Here is a 20,109-nt window from a genome sequence, read left to right on the forward strand (position 1 = left end):
ACCCTTAAATTACTTTTCTGCTCAGTGGCACATTATGTTTAATTTATTTCACAGTGCAAAAGCAATTTCCAGCTCACCTGTTTATCAGTAGGACTGTACAAAGGACCAGAGGTCATCCACTGAGACTTGAGGACCGAAAATTTCCCTTTTAAATTATGTCCCACTTCTGATTTAGGGCCAGATTACGAGTGGCGAGCTAACAGTTACGCCAAAGCGAAAAGGAGTTTAGCTAGTCTGTTTGCGCCCTTTACAGTCAAGTAGATGAAAACATGTAAAAGCACATTCATGTAACATTCATACTTAATAAAGTATGATACTGTGTATTTACTGTAACTTTTTCAGATTCCTATGTTCACATAAGGGAATATGTTCTATTTATTATACATATATATATATATATATATATATATATATATATATATATATATATATAATTTATATTGTACCAAAATACCATCATATATATGTATAAATATGTATGTATGAATATATAGAACATATTCTGTTATGTGAAGAACATTGAAACGGGAAAAATTAATATTTTCATGTCAGGTTAGCGCACTTGACTAGGGTGTTTTTTTCCACTTTTTTTGCTTCATTGACCTCTATGGGGGAATACGTTAACGCAATCGTGATATTCTAAGTTCGGCTTTTTGCTTGCACCAGATTAGCGAGTGAGTGGAAACTCTTTTTTTAAATTGTAATACGAGCACTTCCCAATGCAGGCAAAAAGCTTACATCTAGCAGTATTGATTTAATTTTAGTAACATAGTAACATAGTAACATAGTAGATAAGGTTGAAAAAAGACTGAAGTCCATCGAGTTCAACCTATACAAATCTAAAATACTTACAAAAAGCTGCAGTTAAGCTTAAATAACCCCATTAAAATGTGACCCATTTAATACTAGCAATCATATCCATGAATTTTGTTTATATACAGAAATTTATCCAGACTATTTTTAAATGTATCTATGGTATTGGCATTCACTACCTCCTTTGGTAATGAGTTCCACAATTTTATTGCTCTTACAGTGAAAAAACGTTTCCGTTGCAGGAGATTAAATCTCCTTTCCTCCAACCTTAAATTATGACCTCTTGTCAGAACCAATTTTCTTGGAATAAAAAGAGCTTCTGCCATCTCTGTATATGGGCCTTGAATATATTTATATAAAGTAATCATGTCACCTCTCAAGCGCCTTTTTTCTAAAGAGAACAGACCCAGTTTGGCTAGCCTCTCCTCATAGGTTAATTTCTCCAATCCCCTTATTAGCTTTGTGGCCCTTCTCTGAACTTTTTCTAGTTCTGCAATATCTTTTTTAGCAATCGGTCCCCAGAACTGCACTCCAAACTCAAGGTGAGGTCTTACCAGGGCTTTATATAATGACAGAATTATGCTTTCCTCCCTTGAATCAATGCCTCTTTTAATACATGCTAGTATCTTATTAGCCTTTGAAGCCGCTGCCCTGCATTGTGCACTCATCTTTAGCTTGTTATCTATTACTACTCCCAAATCCCTTTCCTCCTGTGTTTGGCTAAGTCTTGTCCCATTTAAAAAATACATAGCCTGCTTATTTTTACTTCCAAAATGTAGAACCTTACATTTTTCCGTATTAAATCTCATTTTCCATTCACTTGCCCATAGTTCTAATTTTAGCAAATCCCTTTGCAAAGAGAGTTCATCCTGCTCTGACCTAATGACCTTACTTAATTTAGTATCATCTGCAAAAATAGAGATGTCGCTATTTAATCCTTGCTCCAAGTCATTTATAAAAATATTAAAAAGAACAGGGCCCAGTACTGATCCCTGGGGGACGCCACTGATTACCTTTGTCCAATCTGAGTATGATCCATTTACTGCTACTCGTTGCTCCCTATCTTTTATCCAGTTATTTATCCATGAGCTAACATTTTCAGTAATTAAACTGATATTGGAAACCTGTATTATTATTTTGTTATAAAGTTCCAACCACGGAGCTATACAAAGACAGAATAAAGAAAATAAAACCAAAATACATTAATTTACAAACCAAGAAAGGGTCCTATTTTTAACAACTGACATCACTAATCATCATGAGAGGAGCTTTCTGATGGTGGTGTGAGTATAGGTGATACAATTATATTTTTAAGGGGTTATGTTCCCCTAAATAAGGTAGTTTTCAGTTAAAGTGATGGAAAACTTTAATTAATCAAATGCTAAATATGTATTCTTTGCCTTTAAAGAAGTATACTTTTTTTGTTTTTAATCCATTTGTAAAAGGATTAAATCAGTGCATATAGCAATGTTGTGCCAGCCCACTGGGATGAACTTTTTTTTTATTTATTTTGTTATGACTCCAGTGAACATCCAATCAATCTGTGTGTAGAGAGTTATTATAAAATATATATACATTTAAAAAATAAATAAATGTGGTTTTACTTGCAAACATATATTTTCTTTCATATAGGTGGCAAGAGTCCACAAGCTTGTTACTGATGGGATATACATTCCTACCAGGAGGAGGCAAAGTTTCCCAAACCTCAAAAGCCTATAAATACCCGCCAACCTCACTCATACCCCAGTTATTACTTTTGGATTTCATTTCTCAGCGAAAATAGCTGTTTTTATTTTATCCATCCCTTTATATTTTGTAACTCGTGGACTTCCACATCTTGGGAATTATATCCCATCAGTAACAAGCTCTTGGACTCTCGCCACCTATATAAAAGAAAACATAATTTATATAAGCACTTACATGATAAATTAATTTCTTTCATGGTGGCTAGAGTCCACAAGTCCCACCCAATTTTTTTTTTAATTTTGGGTTATTTTTAATAAGCACATATTTTCTTCTGTTAAGTGTGATCAGTCCACGGGTCATCATTACTTCTGGGATATTAACTCCTCCCCAACAGGAAGTGCAAGAGGATTCACCCAGCAGAGCTGCATATAGCTCCTCCCCTCTACGTCACTCCCAGTCATTCTCTTGCACCCAACGACTAGATAGGAGGTGTGAGAGGGCTATGGTGATTATACTTAGTTTTATATCTTCAATCAAAAGTTTGTTATTTTAAAATAGCACCGGAGTGTGTTATTACCTCTCTGGCAGAGTTTGAAGAAGAATCTACCAGAGTTTTTGCTATGATTTTAGCCGGAGTAGTTAAGATCATATTGCTGTTTCTCGGCCATCTGAGGAGAGGTAAACTTCAGATCAGGGGACAGCGGGCAGATGAATCTGCATAGAGGTATGTAGCAGCTTTTATTTTCTGACAATGGAATTGATGAGAAAATCCTGCCATACCGATATAATGTCATGTATGTATACTTTACACTTCAGTATTCTGGGGAATGGTACTTCACTAGAATTACACTGTAAGAAGTACATTAAGCTGTTTAATAACTAGAAATTATGTTTAACGTTTTTGCTGGAATGTAAAATCGTTTTCATTTGCTGAGGTACTGAGTGAATAAATGTTTGGGCACCATTTTTCCACTTGGCAGTTGCTTAATCTTTTTCTGACAGTTTCTGTTCTCTCTCACTGCTGTGTGTGAGGGGGAAGGGCCGTTTTTTTGGCGCCTTTTCTATGCATCAGTTATTTCAGTCAGCAGCTCATTGTATTTCCTGCATGATCCGGTTCATCTCTACAGAACTCAGGGGTCTTCAAACTTATTTTGAGGGAGGTAATTTCTCTCAGCAGAGCTGTGAGAATTATAGTTGACTGTGATAAAAAACGTTTATTCTGTAATTGTTTCCTGCTTTCAGAATTTGTTATCTTTGCTATTGGGATTAAACCTTTGCTAAAGTTGTGTTGTTTACAAGGATTGAGGCTATAACTGTTTCAATTTATTAATTTTCAACTGTCATAGATTTTCTGTGCTTCTTAAAGGCACAGTACGTTTTTAATATTATTCTAATTGAATTGTATTCTAAGTTGCAAGTTTATTTGCTAGTGTGTTAAACATGTCTGATTCAGAGGAAGATACCTGTGTCATTTGTTGCAATGCCAAAGTGGAGCCCAATAGAAATTTATGTACTAACTGTATTGATGCTACTTTAAATAAAAGTCAATCTGTACAAATTGAACAAATTTCACCAAACAACGAGGGGAGAGTTATGCCGACTAACTCGCCTCACGTGCCAGTACCTGCATCTCCCGCTCGGGAGGTGCGTGATATTGTAGCGCCGAGTACATCTGGCCGGCCATTACAAATCACATTACAGGATATGGCTTCTGTTATGACTGAAGTTTTGGCTAAATTACCAGAACTAAGAGGTAAGCGTGATCACTCTGGGGTGAGAACAGAGTGCGCTGATAATATTAGGGCCATGTCAGATACTGCGTCACAGGTTGCAGAACATGAGGACGGAGAACTTCATTCTGTGGGTGACGGTTCTGATCCAAACAGACTGGATTCAGATATTTCAAATTTTAAATTTAAACTGGAAAACCTCCGTGTATTACTAGGGGAGGTGTTAGCGGCTCTGAATGATTGTAACACAGTTGCAATACCAGAGAAAATGTGTAGGTTGGATAAATATTTTGCGGTACCGACGAGTACTGAGGTTTTTCCTATACCTAAGAGAATTACTGAAATTGTTTCTAAGGAGTGGGATAGACCCGGTGTGCCGTTCTCACCCCCTCCGATATTTAGAAAAATGTTTCCAATAGACGCCACCACACGGGACTTATGGCAAGCGGTCCCTAAGGTAGAGGGAGCAGTTTCTACTTTAGCTAAGCGTACCACTATCCCGGTGGAGGATAGCTGTGCTTTTTCAGATCCAATGGATAAAAAATTAGAGGGTTACCTTAAGAAAATGTTTGTTCAACAAGGTTTTATATTGCAACCCCTTGCATGCATTGCGCCGATCACGGCTGCAGCGGCGTTCTGGATTGAGTCTCTGGAAGAGAACATTAGTTCAGCTACTCTAGACGACATTACGGACAGGCTTAGAGTCCTTAAACTAGCTAATTCATTCATTTCGGAGGCCGTAGTACATCTAACTAAACTTACGGCGAAGAATTCAGGATTCGCCATTCAGGCACGCAGGGCGCTGTGGCTAAAATCCTGGTCAGCTGATGTTACTTCTAAGTCTAAATTGCTTAATATACCTTTCAAAGGGCAGACCTTATTCGGGCCCGGGTTGAAAGAGATTATCGCTGACATTACAGGAGGTAAAGGCCATGCCCTGCCTCAGGACAAAGCCAAAACTAAGACTAGACAGTCTAATTTTCGTTCCTTTCGTAATTTCAAAGCAGGAGCAGCATCAACTTCCTCTGCACCAAAACAGGAAGGAGCTGTTGCTCGCTACAGACAAGGCTGGAAACCTAACCAGTCCTGGAACAAGGGCAAGCAGACCAGGAAACCTACTGCTGCCCCTAAAACGGCATGAATTGAGGGCCCCCGATCCGGGATCGGATCTAGTGGGGGGCAGGCTTTCTCTCTTCGCCCAGGCTTGGGCAAGAGATGTCCAGGATCCCTGGGCGCTAGAAATAATATCTCAGGGATACCTTCTGGACTTCAAATACTCTCCTCCAAGAGAGAGATTTCATCTGTCAAGGTTGTCAACAATCCAGACAAAGAAAGAGGCGTTTCTACGCTGCGTACAAGAGCTCTTGTTAATGGGAGTAATCCACCCAGTTCCACGATCGGAACAGGGACAGGGGTTTTACTCAAATCTGTTTGTGGTTCCCAAAAAAGAGGGAACTTTCAGACCAATCCTGGACTTAAAGATCCTAAACAAGTTCCTAAGAGTTCCATCGTTCAAGATGGAGACTATTCGGACAATTTTACCTATGATCCAAGATGGTCAGTACATGACCACTGTAGATTTAAAAGATGCTTACCTTCACATACCGATTCACAAAGATCATTACCGGTACCTAAGGTTTGCCTTCCTAGACAGGCATTACCAGTTTGTAGCTCTTCCATTCGGATTGGCTACAGCTCCAAGAATCTTCACAAAGGTTCTGGGTGCTCTTCTGGCGGTACTAAGACCGCGGGGAATCTCGGTAGCTCCATACCTAGACGACATTCTGATTCAAGCTTCAAGCTTTCAAACTGCCAAGTCTCATACAGAGTTAGTACTGGCATTTCTAAGGTCACATGGATGGAAGGTGAACGAAAAGAAAAGTTCACTCGTTCCACTCACAAGAGTTCCCTTCCTGGGGACTCTTATAGATTCTGTAAAAATGAAGATTTACCTGACAGAGGACAGGTTAACAAGACTTCAAAGTGCTTGCCGCACCCTTCATTCCATTCAACACCCGTCAGTGGCTCAATGCATGGAGGTAATCGGCTTAATGGTAGCGGCAATGGTCATAGTACCCTTTGCACGCCTACACCTCAGACCACTGCAACTGTGCATGCTAAGTCAGTGGAATGGGGATTACTCAGACTTATCCCCTTCTCTGAATCTGGATCAAGAGACCAGAAATTCTCTTCTTTGGTGGCTTTCTCGGCCACATCTGTCCAGGGGGATGCCATTCAGCAGACCAGACTGGACAATTGTAACAACAGACGCCAGCCTTCTAGGTTGGGGTGCCGTCTGGAATTCTCTGAAGGCTCAGGGACAATGGAGTCAGGAGGAGAGTCTCCTGCCAATAAACATTCTGGAATTGAGAGCAGTTCTCAATGCCCTCCTGGCTTGGCCCCAGTTGACAACGCGGAGTTTCATCAGGTTTCAGTCGGACAACATCACGACTGTAGCTTACATCAACCATCAGGGAGGGACACGAAGCTCCCTAGCTATGATGGAAGTATCAAAGATAATTCGCTGGGCAGAGTCTCACTCTTGCCACCTGTCAGCAATCCACATCCCGGGAGTGGAGAACTGGGAGGCGGATTTCTTAAGTCGTCAGACTTTTCATCCGGGGGAGTGGGAACTTCATCCGGAGGTCTTTGCCCAAATACTTCGACGTTGGGGCAAACCAGAGATAGATCTCATGGCGTCTCGACAGAACGCCAAGCTTCCTCGTTATGGGTCCAGATCCAGGGATCCAGAAGCAGTCCTGATAGATGCCCTGACAGCACCTTGGGACTTCAGGATGGCTTACGTGTTTCCACCCTTCCCGATGCTTCCTCGATTGATTGCCAGAATCAAACAAGAGAGAGCATCAGTGATTCTAATAGCACCTGCGTGGCCACGCAGGACTTGGTATGCAGATCTGGTGGACATGTCATCCTGTCCACCTTGGTCTCTACCTCTGAAACAGGACCTTCTGATACAGGGTCCCTTCAAACATCAAAGTCTAACTTCTCTGAAGCTGACTGCTTGGAAATTGAACGCTTGATTTTATCAAGACGTGGGTTTTCTGAGTCAGTTATTGATACCTTAATACAGGCTAGGAAACCTGTTACCAGAAAGATTTACCATAAGATATGGCGTAAATACCTATATTGGTGTGAATCCAAAGGTTACTCTTGGAGTAAGGTTAGGATTCCTAGGATATTGTCTTTTCTACAAGAAGGTTTAGAAAAGGGTTTATCCGCTAGTTCATTAAAGGGACAGATCTCAGCTCTGTCCATTCTGTTACACAAACGTCTGTCAGAAGTTCCTGACGTCCAGGCTTTTTGTCAGGCTTTGGCCAGGATTAAGCCTGTGTTTAAAACGGTTGCTCCACCATGGAGTTTAAACCTTGTTCTTAATGTTTTACAGGGCGTTCCGTTTGAACCCCTTCATTCCATTGATATAAAGTTGTTATCTTGGAAAGTTCTATTTTTAATGGCTATTTCCTCGGCTCGAAAAGTCTCTGAGTTATCAGCCTTACATTGTGATTCTCCTTATTTGATTTTTCATTCGGATAAGGTAGTTCTGCGTACTAAACCTGGGTTCTTACCTAAGGTAGTTACTAACAGGAATATCAATCAAGAGATTGTTGTTCCTTCTTTATGCCCAAATCCTTCTTCGAAGAAGCAACGTCTACTGCACAACCTGGATGTAGTCCGTGCTCTAAAATTTTACTTACAGGCAACTAAGGAATTTCGACAAACGTTTTCTCTGTTTGTCGTTTACTCTGGGCAGAGGAGAGGTCAAAAAGCTTCTGCTACCTCTCTTTCTTTTTGGCTTCGTAGCATAATTCGTTTAGCTTATGAGACTGCTGGACAGCAGCCTCCTGAAAGGATTACAGCTCATTCCACTAGAGCTGTGGCTTCTACTTGGGCCTTTAAGAATGAGGCCTCTGTTGAACAGATTTGCAAGGCTGCAACTTGGTCTTCGCTTCATACTTTTTCCAAATTTTACAAATTTGACACTTTTGCTTCATCGGAGGCTATTTTTGGGAGAAAGGTTCTTCAGGCAGTGGTTCCTTCTGTATAAAGAGCCTGCCTATCCCTCCCGTCATCCGTGTACTTTTGCTTTGGTATTGGTATCCCAGAAGTAATGATGACCCGTGGACTGATCACACTTAACAGAAGAAAACATAATTTATGCTTACCTGATAAATTCCTTTCTTCTGTAGTGTGATCAGTCCACGGCCCGCCCTGTTTTAAGGCAGGTAAATATTTTTTAATTTATACTCCAGTCACCACTTCACCCTTGGCTTTTCCTTTCTCGTTGGTCCTTGGTCGAATGACTGGGAGTGACGTAGAGGGGAGGAGCTATATGCAGCTCTGCTGGGTGAATCCTCTTGCACTTCCTGTTGGGGAGGAGTTAATATCCCAGAAGTAATGATGACCCGTGGACTGATCACACTACAGAAGAAAGGAATTTATCAGGTAAGCATAAATTATGTTTTTTTCCTGCTCCTCTTTTCTATGCATTTACTACTTAAACACACTTCTTGGCTATACATTAAACTGAGGTATGAGTGAGGTGGGCGGGGTATTTATAGGCTTTTGAGGTTTGGGCAACTTTGCCTCCTCCTGGTAGGAATGTATATCCCATCAGTAACAAGCTTGTGGACTCTTGCCACCATGAAAGAAATTAATTTATCAGGTAAGTTCTTACATAAGTTATGTTTTTCATTGCAAAATTCTTATAGTCTGAAATTTAACATCACTTTAATATGTAATGCTATGTAGATTAGAGAGAGTTCCAGAGACGAGGAACAGCTTGGGAATGTCTTGTTCATTAGCATGGGAGGAGGTTATGGTTGAAGATTATAGGAGAGACCTAAGACCTTTTGGCCTCTATTCAAAAAGACTTGCTGTGTACAAATCCATGTCCATACGCCTGAAGGGGCGGCGTATAATTCAGGCGTAATGAAGCAGATATTGAGGCGAATTGTGACGCAAATCAGCAGGTTCACTTGATTTTGAATTGGCACTTACATAAAAAGTTTTTAAAAAATATTTTTTGCAGCTTTGTTTTGTTTTCCATGTTTGTGCTTTATTAAAAATAAATTAAATAGGCAGCTTTTTTCAAGTTTTCAAAAGGTCAAATTATGTTTGCTTGAAATATTTGTGGTCTTACTTGTAAAAACGTTAAAGCAAAGTAAATATGTTTTAAAATTGTCTACTATAAACACAAAGGAAGAAAGAAGGGCGCCTCCTAGTGCAGACAACTGATACTCACAAGTAAACCAGCACTGCTGAACTGCGGCCTCCACTCCTCAGAGGTAGTACACTGATATTCCTTTGAAGGGTTTCAGCTCAAATGTATCAACAGACATATGTATTTATACACTGTTATTTTTTTTATTTCACATGAATGTAATTTAGTTTTATATTTTCTTGTTCTAGTATCATAGTTTATTTGTGTTCTCTCATTGTTATGCAACGTATCACTTTGAAATTGTCATCATTCTTTCACGTATTATCCTTGATAAGTGATTGGGCAGGATTAGAATGCCTTATTACAGGTATACTATATAATATAATATATGGCATCCTATTGCATCCTATAATGCAACATATAGTTATAATGTATTGTGAAGATTGATAGAAATGGTGATATTGAGTGGAGACTTTTTTGTCCTCTATATGTTTAGTATGTTGCATTACAAGGAATATGGAAGGCTTATTTAACCACCCATCTCTGAACGTCAAGAGTAGGGGCGTCATAAGTGATGTTTCTGGCCACCCATCTCCCAACGACTTTAATAGAAATGTTATTCATCCGCTCCTCTTGGAGGGGCTTTATAGGTGATGTTTTTGGTGGTTTATCTCCCGTCGTCATTAATGAGGGCGTGATTCGTCCACCGCCCTATATCGATTAACAGGGAGATGAAGAATCTTATATCCATTGGATAATTTACTCTTAATGATGTGGTGAGTTGGGTGGAGAGAGAGCGTGACTGGTTGAGTCAAGAAATGAAGAAATGAGTACAATCTGTCAGCCCTAATAAGGTGCTTGTGAAACGTTATGCAATGTGTTAAATATATTGGGGAATTGCATATCAGATACTTTGATGTATAGATGAAAAAAGTAAGTGCAAAGATAATTCGGAGACGCACAAGCCTGTAAGTGCACTGAGATTGCACCAACTAACCATCTTCTTTACATTTGCCTAAACGGATACAAGTTGCAACTTTGCATTGGAGAGCCGCACTGTGTCCCATCGTGATGTTTGCTCTAGTCACGTGTACCACACTATGGTCAGCGGAGTTAGAACTGTTGAATCCACCAGACCGTATACATTTCGGCCTAACTACTATTGTACAAGGTAAACCTGAATGCATAGGAGAGAGCTGTGAGTGTATATTACCCCCAAGACGCAATTGTGTTCGCTGAGGGGCTCTGACATAAAGGAGGAGATGGAACACACTAGTTATTAACCACTAGCCTCACACCCACATAGAGCTGTGGAAGGTAATAAACGTGTGTTAACCCCCACATCCAACATCTATATTTGAAGACGAATATCCATCTAGTGCAACAAGTGCACTTTTACATACCACAATTTTGTTATTTGGAGACTTTTTATATGTGACTCTAATTCATTCGCATGAACTTTTACGTTTTTTCATATATCTCATTACATTTTATTACGTTTGGGAGACGTCCCAGTGAACTAGTATGTTTGAAGTATGTGTGTTGTTGTAGATACATATTAACTATATTAAAACCCTTTTATTACAATTGACTCTTTTAGTCCATTTTAAGCCAATATTGACCTATATGAATAATCCTTTGTTGAAATTCTACCTACATTTTCTTTTATTTTAGATCCGTGCTTTGTTTTAGCGCTGTTTCCTTTTTTCTCTTGTTAAGTGTATCCAGTCCACGGATCATCCATTACTTATGGGATATTCTCCTTCCCAACAGGAAGTTGCAAGAGGATCACCCACATCAGAGCTGCTATATAGCTCCTCCCCTAACTGTCATATTCGGTCATTCTCTTGCAAGCCTCAACCAAGATGGAGGTCGTAAGAGGAGTGTGGTGTTTTATACTTAGTTTATTCTTCAATCAAAAGTTTGTTATTTATAAATGGTGCCGGAGTGTACTGTTTATCTCAGGCAGTATTTAGAAGAAGAATCTGCCTGCGTTTTCTATGATCTTAGCAGAAGTAACTAAGATCCATGGCTGTTCTCACAAATTCTGAGGAGTGAAGTAACTTCAGAGAGGGAATGGCGTGCAGGTTTTCCTGCAATAAGGTATGTGCAGTTAATATTTTTCTAGGGATGGAATTTGCTAGAAAATGCTGCTGATACCGAACTAATGTAAGTAAAGCCTTAAATGCAGTGATAGCTACTGGTATCAGGCTTATTAATAGAGATGCATACTCTTATAAAAATGTAATATAAAACGTTTGCTGGCATGTTTAATCATTTTTATATATATTTGGTGATAAAACTTATTGGGGCCTAGTTTTTTTCCACATGGCTGGCTTGAATTTTGCCTAGTAACAGTTTCCTTAGGCTTTCCACTGTTGTAATATGAGTGGGAGGGGCCTTTTTTAGTGCTTTTCTGTGCAGCTAAAAATACTGACAGACACATTCAGTTTCCCTCTGCATGATCCAGGACATCTCTGGAGGGCTCAAAAGGCTTCAAAGTCGTTTTTGACGGAGGTAAAAAGCCACAGTAGAGCTGTGGCAGTTGTTGTGACTGTTTGAAAAAAGAAAAAGAAAAAAAACGTTTTTGTCTTTTATTATTCCATTTTGGGTATTAAGGGGTTAATCATCCATTTGCAAGTGGGTGCAATACTCTGCTAACTTGTTACATACACTGTAAAAATTTTGTTAGTGTAACTGCCTTTTTTCACTGTTATTTCACATTTTGACAAAATTTGTGTTTCTTAAAGGTGCAGTAACGTTTTTTATATTGCTTGTAAACTTGTTTAAAGTGTTTTCCAAGCTTGCTAGTCTCATTGCTAGTCTGTTTAAACATGTCTGACACAGAGGAAACTACTTGTTCATTATGTTTGAAAGCCATGGTGGAGCCCCATAGGAGAATGTGTACTAAATGTATTGATTTCACCTTAAACAGTAAAGATCAGTCTTTAACTATAAAAGAAATATCACCAGAAGATTCTGACGAGGGGGAAGTTATGCCGACTAACTCTCCCCACGTGTCAGACCCTTCGCCTCCCGCTCAGGGGATGCACGCTAATATGGCGCCAATTACATCAGGGATGCCCATAGCGATTACCTTGCAGGACATGGCTGCAATCATGAATAATACCCTGTCAGAGGTATTATCTAGGTTGCCTGAATTAAGAGGCAAGCGCGATTGCTCTGGGGTTAGGAGAAATACAGAGCGCGCAGATGCTGTAAGGGCCATGTCTGATACTGCGTCACAATATGCAGATCATGAGGACGGAGAGCTTCAGTCTGTGGGTGACATCTCTGATTCAGGGAAACCTGATTCAGAGATTTCTAATTTTAAATTTAAGCTTGAGAACCTCCGTGTGTTGCTTGGGGAGGTGTTAGCTGCTCTGAATGACTGTAACACAGTTGCAGTACCAGAGAAATTGTGTAGGCTGGATAAATACTATGCGGTACCGGTGTGTTCTGATGTTTTTCCTATACCTAAAAGGCTTACAGAAATTATTAGCAAGGAGTGTGACCGGGTGTGCCTTTTTCCCCACCTCCTATATTTAGAAAAATGTTTCCAATAGACGCCACTACACGGGACTTATGGCAGACGGTCCCTAAGGTGGAGAGCGCAGTTTCTACTTTAGCAAAGCGTACTACTATCCCGGTTGAGGACAGTTGTGCTTTTTCAGATCCAATGGATAAAAAATTGGAGGGTTACCTTAAGAAAAAGTTTATTCAACAAGGTTTTATTTTACAGCCCCTTGCATGCATTGCGCCTGTCACGGCCGCGGCGGCATTCTGGTTTGAGGCCCTGGAAGAGGCCATCCACACAGCTCCATTGACTGAAATTATTGACAAGCTTAGAACACTTAAGCTAGCTAACTCATTTGTTTCTGATGCCATTGTTCATTTGACTAAACTAACGGCTAAGAATTCCGGATTCGCCATCCAAGCGCGTAGGGCGCTATGGCTTAAATCCTGGTCAGCTGACGTGACTTCGAAGTCTAAATTACTCAACATTCCTTTCAAGGGGCAGACCTTATTCGGGCCTGGTTTGAAGGAAATTATTGCTGACATTACTGGAGGTAAGGGTCACACCCTTCCTCAGGACAGGGCCAAAGCAAAGGCCAAACAGTCTAATTTTCGTGCCTTTCGAAATTTCAAGGCAGGTGCAGCATCAACTTCCTCCGCTTCAAAACAAGAGGGAATTTTGCTCAATCTAAGCAGGCCTGGAAACCTAACCAGTCCTGGAACAAAGGCAAGCAGGCCAGAAAGCCTGCTGCTGCCTCTAAGACAGCATGAAGGAACGGCCCCCTATCCGGCGACGGATCTAGTAGGGGGCAGACTTTCTCTCTTCGCCCAGGCGTGGGCAAGAGATGTTCGGGATCCCTGGGCATTGGAGATCATATCTCAGGGATATCTTCTGGACTTCAAAGCATCCCCTCCAAAAGGGAGATTTCATCTTTCAAGGCTATTTGCAAATCAGATAAAGAAAGAGGCATTCCTACGCTGTGTGCAAGACCTCCTAGTTATGGGAGTGATCCATCCAGTTCCGCGGACGGAACAAGGACAGGGTTTTTATTCGCATCTGTTTGTGGTTCCCAAAAAAGAGGGAACCTTCAGACCAATTTTGGATCTAATTCCTCAGAGTTCCATCTTTCAAAATGGAAACTTTTCGGACCATCCTACCCATGATCCAAGAAGGTCAGTACATGACCACAGTGGACTTAAAGGATGCCTACCTTCACATACCGATTCACAAAGATCATCATCGGTTTCTAAGGTTTGCCTTTCTAGACAGGCATTACCAATTTTTAGCTCTTCCCTTTGGGTTGGCTACAGCCCCGAGAATCTTTACAAAGGTTCTGGGCTCACTTCTGGCGGTTCTAAGACCGCGAGGCATAGCGGTGGCTCCGTATCTAGACGACATCCTGATACAGGCGTCAAGCTTTCAAGTTGCCAAGTCTCATACAGAGATAGTTCTGGCATTTCTGAGGTCGCACGGGTGGAAAGTGAACAAGGAAAATAGTTCTCTATCCCCACTCACAAGAGTCTCCTTCTTAGGGACTCTTATAGATTCTGTAGAAATGAAAATTTACCTGACGGAGTCCAGGTTATCAAAACTCCTAAATGCTTGCCGTGTTCTTCACTCCATTCCGCACCCTTCGGTAGTTCAGTGTATGGAGGTAATCGGCTTAATGGTAGCGGCAATGGACATAGTGCCATTTGCGCGCCTTCATCTCAGACCGCTGCAATTATGCATGCTGAGTCAGTGGAATGGGGATTACACAGATTTGTCCCCTCTGCTAAATCTGGATCAAGAGACCAGAGATTCTCTTCTCTGGTGGTTGTCTTGGGTACACCTGTCCAAGGGTATGACCTTTCGCAGGCCAGATTGGACAATTGTAACAACAGATGCCAGCCTTCTAGGTTGGGGTGCAGTCTGGAATTCCCTGAAGGCACAGGGATCGTGGACTCAGGAGGAGAAACTCTTTCCAATAAATATTCTGGAGTTAAGAGCGATATTCAATGCTCTTCTGGCTTGGCCTCAGTTAGCAACATTGAGGTTCATCAGGTTTCAGTCGGACAACATCACGACTGTGGCTTACATCAACCATCAAGGGGGAACCAGGAGTTCCTTAGCGATGTTAGAAGTCTCAAAAAGAATTCGCTGGGCAGAGTACCACTCTTGCCACCTGTCAGCAATCCATATCCCAGGCGTGGAGAACTGGGAGGCGGATTTTCTAAGTCGTCAGACTTTCCATCCGGGGGAGTGGGAACTCCATCTGGAGGTGTTTGCTCAGTTAATTCATCGTTGGGGCAAACCAGAGTTGGATCTCATGGCGTCTCGCCAGAACGCCAAGCTTCCTTGTTACGGATCCAGGCCCAGGGACCCAGAAGCGACGCTGATAGATGCTCTAGCAGCGCCTTGGTTCTTCAACCTGGCTTATGTGTTTCCACTGTTTCCTCTGCTCCCTCGACTGATTGCCAAAAGCAAACAGGAGAGAGCATCAGTGATTCTGATAGCACCTGCGTGGCCACGCAGGACTTGGTATGCAGACCTAGTGGACATGTCATCCTTTCCACCATGGACTCTGCCTCTAAGACAGGACCTTCTGATACAAGGTCCTTTCAATCATCCAAATCTAATTTCTCTGAGACTGACTGCATGGAGATTGAACGCTTGATTCTATCAAAGCGTGGCTTCTCCAAGTCAGTCATTGATACTTTAATACAGGCACGAAAGCCTGTTACCAGGAAAATCTACCACAAGATATGGAGTAAATATCTTTATTGGTGTGAATCCAAGAATTACTCATGGAGTAAGGTTAGGATTCCTAGAATATTGTCTTTTCTCCAAGAGGGCTTGGACAAAGGATTATCAGCTAGTTCCTTAAAGGGACAGATTTCTGCTCTATCTATTCTTTTGCACACGCGTCTGGCAGAGGTTCCAGACGTCCAGGCATTTTGCCAGCCTTTTGTTAGAATTAAGCCTGTGTTTAAACCTGTTGCTCCCCCGTGGAGCTTAAACTTGGTTCTTAAAGTTCTTCAAGGAGTTCAGTTTGAACCCCTTCATTCCATTGATATTAAACTTTTATCTTGGAAAGTTCTGTTTTTGATGGCTATTTCCTCGGCTCGGAGAGTCTCTGAGCTATCAGCCTTACAATGTGATTCTCCTTATCTGATTTTTCATGCAGATAAGGTAGTCCTGCGTACCAAACCTGGGTTTTTACCTAAGGTGGTTTCTAACAAGAATATCAATCAAGAGATTGTTGTTCCATCATTGTGTCCTAATCCTTCGTCAAAGAAGGAACGTCTTTTACATAATCTGGACGTAGTCCGTGCCTTGAAGTTTTACTTACAAGCTACTAAAGATTTTCGTCAAACATCTACCCTGTTTGTCGTTTACTCTGGACAGAGGTGAGGTCAAAAAACTTCGGCAACCGCTTTCCTTTTGGCTTCGGAGCATAATACGCCTAGCCTATGAGACTGCTGGACAGCAGCCCCCTTAAAGGATTACAGCTCATTCCACTAGAGCTGTGGCTTCCACCTGGGCCTTTAAAAATGAGGCCTCTGTTCAACAGATTTGCAAGGCCGCGACTTGGTCTTCGCTTCACACTTTTTCCAAATTTTACAAATTTGATACTTTTGCTTCTTCGGAGGCTGTTTTTGGGAGAAAGGTTCTTCAGGCAGTGGTTCCTTCCGCTTAATCCTGCCTTGTCCCTCCCATCATCCGTGTACTTTAGCTTTGGTATTGGTATCCCATAAGTAATGGATGATCCGTGGACTGGATACACTTAACAAGAGAAAACATAATTTATGCTTACCTGATAAATTTATTTCTCTTGTAGTGTATCCAGTCCATGGCCCGCCCCGTCCTTTTAAGGCAGGTCTAAATTTTAATTAAACTACAGTCACCACTGCACCCTATGGTTTCTCCTTTCTCTGTTTGTTTTCGGTCGAATGACTGGATATGACAGTTAGGGGAGGAGCTATATAGCAGCTCTGCTGTGGGTGATCCTCTTGCAACTTCCTGTTGGGAAGGAGAATATCTCATAAGTAATGGATGATCCGTGGACTGGATACACTACAAGAGAAATAAATTTATTAGGTAAGCATAAATTATGTTTTTTCTTTCTTATTACTATATGTCTGGAGTCAATACATTTGAGCTGAAATCCTAGAAGGTAATATCAGTTTTCTACCTCTTAGGAGTACAGATCGGAGTTCAGTGAGCTGAGACACTGCAATTTCTCAGCATGCTATATTCAGCACATAGCGTGCTGGTTTACTTGTGAGTATCACTTTTTCCATTTTGAGAATAAGGGGGTGGTTGTTTCAGTTGTCTGCACTAGGAGGCGACCTTCTTTGTTTTTTTGTGTTTATAGTGATTGAATGAATGGCATATCACGGAAGGAGCAGCCTTGCCCACTATCCCCCACTTCTTGAATACCAGTGAACTAGAATCCCAGAGAACCACTGGACCAGAAGGATTGGGATATTGCCACCCTTGTGAACTGGGACTATTTTGTAAGGTGACTTTTTTTGTCTCCTTTATACACTTGGAGACTTATACAATATCGTTATATTATTATACCATCTGGCGCCCTCTTGAGTCTGTTTAATCAGATTACTTTCAAAATTGTCTACTAACATCATTTTAAACTTGCAATTACAAAAACAAGCACTAAACAAAATAACAAAGAAGTACCAGGGGTATTTCCATGGTGGCTGGTGTGAATCTCTTTTCTTCTATAAGGTACGGCAAGTCCCAGGATTCATCCTTTACTTGTGGGATATTATCCTCCTGCTAACAGGAAGTGGCAAAGAGCACCACAGCAGAGCTGAGTCTATATAGCTCTTCCCTTAGCTCCACCCCCCAGTCATTCTCTTTGCCTACTCTAAGTACTAGGAAGGGTAAAGTGAAAGAGGTGATAAAATATTAGTTTTTAATTTCTTCAAGCAAGAGTTTTTTGTTTTAAATGGTACCGGTGTGTACTATTTACTCTCAGGCAGTAGATGGATGAAGACTTCTGCCTGGAGGATGATGATCTTAGCATTTGTCACTAAGAACCAGTGCAGTTCCCACAGAAGCTGAGGGGTACAGGAAACTTCAGTGTGAGGAACTTTTTCATGCTTTATAGCAGTGAGGTATGTTCAGTCCTTTTTTCTGGAGAGACTGTGTATTTCAGAAAGGCTGACAGTATCCCCATGAGTAAGCAGTAATCCTAAGAGCTTTAGAAGGGCATTACTAAGCTTGCATAAGGGGCTAATTAAAAAATGGTTGACACTGGTTTTTGAATGTTTGTGGGCAAACGTTTTATGAACTGGGAGTGCTATTAACGTTTTGTTGGCAACTTATTGAGGGTACACTTGGCTTAATTTTTGTGTCTCAGAACCCACATGGCTAGTTTAAAACCGCTCTGGTGCGGTTCTTTGAGGCTGTAGAGACATCGAGTGAGATGGGCGGGGCTTATTTTCTCACCTCAGATGCGCAGTTGTTTTCACGCAGCAAGCTCCAACTCCTGAGGGCCCTTGTGGATGTTTTGGGCCAAATCGAAGCTTTAACCCCATATTTACTATCCCTGAGGGCAGGTAGGCACCACAGCAGGGCTGTTGCGAGGTGCTGGGGTGTTTTTTTTCCGGATTTAGGCCTTATTTCAATCCGGTTCGCACAATAAAGGGTTAAATGTTTTATTTTCTTGTGGGGAAAACTTAACTACACAAATTGAGTCTGCTATCAAAAATTTGAAAAGTTTGATGTATTTTAAAGCAGTTTTGCAGAACGTGTATGCTTTTTTTCTCTTAAAGGCGCAGTACCGTTTTTAAAATTGTTGTTTTTTTCACTAAATAAAGTGTTTTCAAGCTTGTTTGTAGTCATTTCTAGCCTGTTCAACATGTCTTACATTGAGGAAAGTCATTGTTCAATATGTTTAGAAGCCATTGTGGAACCCCCACTTAGAATGTTGCCGTCATGCACTGAAAGGTCAATAAATTGCAAAGAACATATTTTAGCTACTAAAAGTATGTTGCAAGATGATTCTCAGTCAGAAGGGAATCCGGTTATGCCATCTAATTCTCCCCAAGTGTCACAACCATTAACACTCGCACAAGTGACTCCAAGTACTTCTAGTGGGTCTAATTCTTTCACCCTGCAAGATATGGCCGCAGTTATGAATACTACCCTCACAGAGGTTTTATCTAAGCTGCCTGGGTTGTAGGGGAAGCGCAGTAGGTCTGGTGTGAGAACAAATGCTGAGCCCTCTGACGCTTTATTAGCCATATCCGATGTACCCTCACAATGTTCTGAGTTGGGGGTGAGGGATTTGCTGTCTGAGGGAGAGATTTCTGATTCAGGAAAGATGTTCCCTCAGACAGATTCAGATATGACGGCTTTTAAATTTAAACTAGAACACCTCCGCTTGTTGCTCAGGGAGGTTTTAGCGACTCTGGATGATTGTGACCCTATTGTAGTTCCAGAGAAATTGTGTAAAATGGACAGATTTCTAGAGGCTCCTGCCTACACTGATGTTTTTCCGGTCCCTAAGAGGATTTCGGACATTGTTACTAAGGAGTGGGATAGACCAGGTATTCCGTTCGCTCCCCCTCCTACTTTTAAGAAAATGTTTCCCATATCAGACACCATGCGGGACTCGTGGCAGACGGTCCCTAAGGTGGAGGGAGTTATTTCTACCCTGGCGAAGCGTACAACTATACCTATTGAGGACAGTTGTGCTTTCAAAGATCCTATGGATAAAAAATGAGGGTCTCCTAAAGAAAATATTTGTTCATCAGGGTTTTCTTCTCCAACCGCGTGCATTATTCCTGTAAGTACTGCAGCTGCTTTTTGGTTCGAGGCTCTGGAGGAGGCTCTTCAGGTTGAGACCCCCATTGGATGATATTCTGGATAGAATTAGGGCTCTCAAGCTAGCTAATTCTTTCATTACAGATGCCGCTTTTCAACTAGCTAAATTAGCGGCAAAGAATTCAGGTTTTGCCATTTTAGCGCGTAGAGCGTTATGGTTTAAGTCCTGGTCTGTTGATGTGTCATCAAAATCTAAGCCTTTAGCCATCCCTTTCAAAGGTAAGACCCTATTCGGGCCTGAACTGAAAGAGATAATTTCAGACATCACTGGTGGGAAAGGCCATGCTCTTCCTCAGGATAAGACAAATAAGATAAGGACCAAACAAAATCATTTTCGTTCCTTTCAA

General features: G+C 41.3%; 1 protein-coding gene across 1 annotated transcript in view; it reads left to right on the forward strand.

Annotated features, from left to right (window-relative positions):
• Nucleotides 1–20,109, forward strand: part of FUT8 (fucosyltransferase 8) — a 678,563-nt gene that overhangs the window by 572,062 nt on the left and 86,392 nt on the right. The gene's annotated exons all lie outside the window — the stretch shown is intronic.

Source organism: Bombina bombina, chromosome 1 (genome assembly GCF_027579735.1).
Source record: "Bombina bombina isolate aBomBom1 chromosome 1, aBomBom1.pri, whole genome shotgun sequence".
NCBI lineage: Eukaryota > Metazoa > Chordata > Amphibia > Anura > Bombinatoridae > Bombina > Bombina bombina.